The sequence below is a fragment of the Penaeus monodon genome, chromosome 22 (genome assembly GCF_015228065.2).
Source record: "Penaeus monodon isolate SGIC_2016 chromosome 22, NSTDA_Pmon_1, whole genome shotgun sequence".
Lineage (NCBI taxonomy): Eukaryota > Metazoa > Arthropoda > Malacostraca > Decapoda > Penaeidae > Penaeus > Penaeus monodon.
Window position 1 is genome coordinate 1,608,597 of NC_051407.1, and position 588 is coordinate 1,609,184.

The following is a 588-nucleotide window of genomic DNA, read 5'->3' on the forward strand; positions in this document are numbered from 1 at the left end:
GGGTGAAAGAAACCAGGATCGTAAATGTATTACGGACAGATAGCTTACACATGTTATATGCGAACATTCATATTTCAACCCTTGTTTATACTCATTCATATTTCATTTATATTTCGTATATATTTTAACCTTCATTCCTGACTCTCCTACGGTCTTAGCTAATGTTCTTGTACCGTCTTTTCGGAGGCATTAACTCGGTCTTATCGATAGTTTTAATGCGGTTTATTTAGCGACTTTAACACGGTCATAGTGGTGACTTTAACACGGTTACATCTGTGATTTCAATACGGTCTTTATCATAAAATGTAACAAGGTCATACCAGAGATTTTAACACGTTATTCCAGGAGGCTTTGATAAGTCTTATTAAAGCTTTTACCTACGGTCTTATTGTACTTCTTATCAGAGGTTTTAATAGAATATCCTTTCAGGCTTTCCTACGACCTTTTTGAAAGGTTTTAATAACTTAACAGAGATTGCAGCATAACCATGCAGCGGTGGTCTTCACACGTCCCCATTGCAAGCTTTGAAACGTTCTCGCTGGAGGCAACCACAGAGCTCTTAAAATACAGTCTTATCACCCGAAATTT

General features: G+C 37.1%; 1 protein-coding gene across 1 annotated transcript in view; it reads right to left on the bottom strand.

Moving 5' to 3' along the window:
- The window catches only part of LOC119586814, a 65,518-nt gene that overhangs the window by 53,775 nt on the left and 11,155 nt on the right, over positions 1-588 (bottom strand). The window lies entirely within an intron of this gene.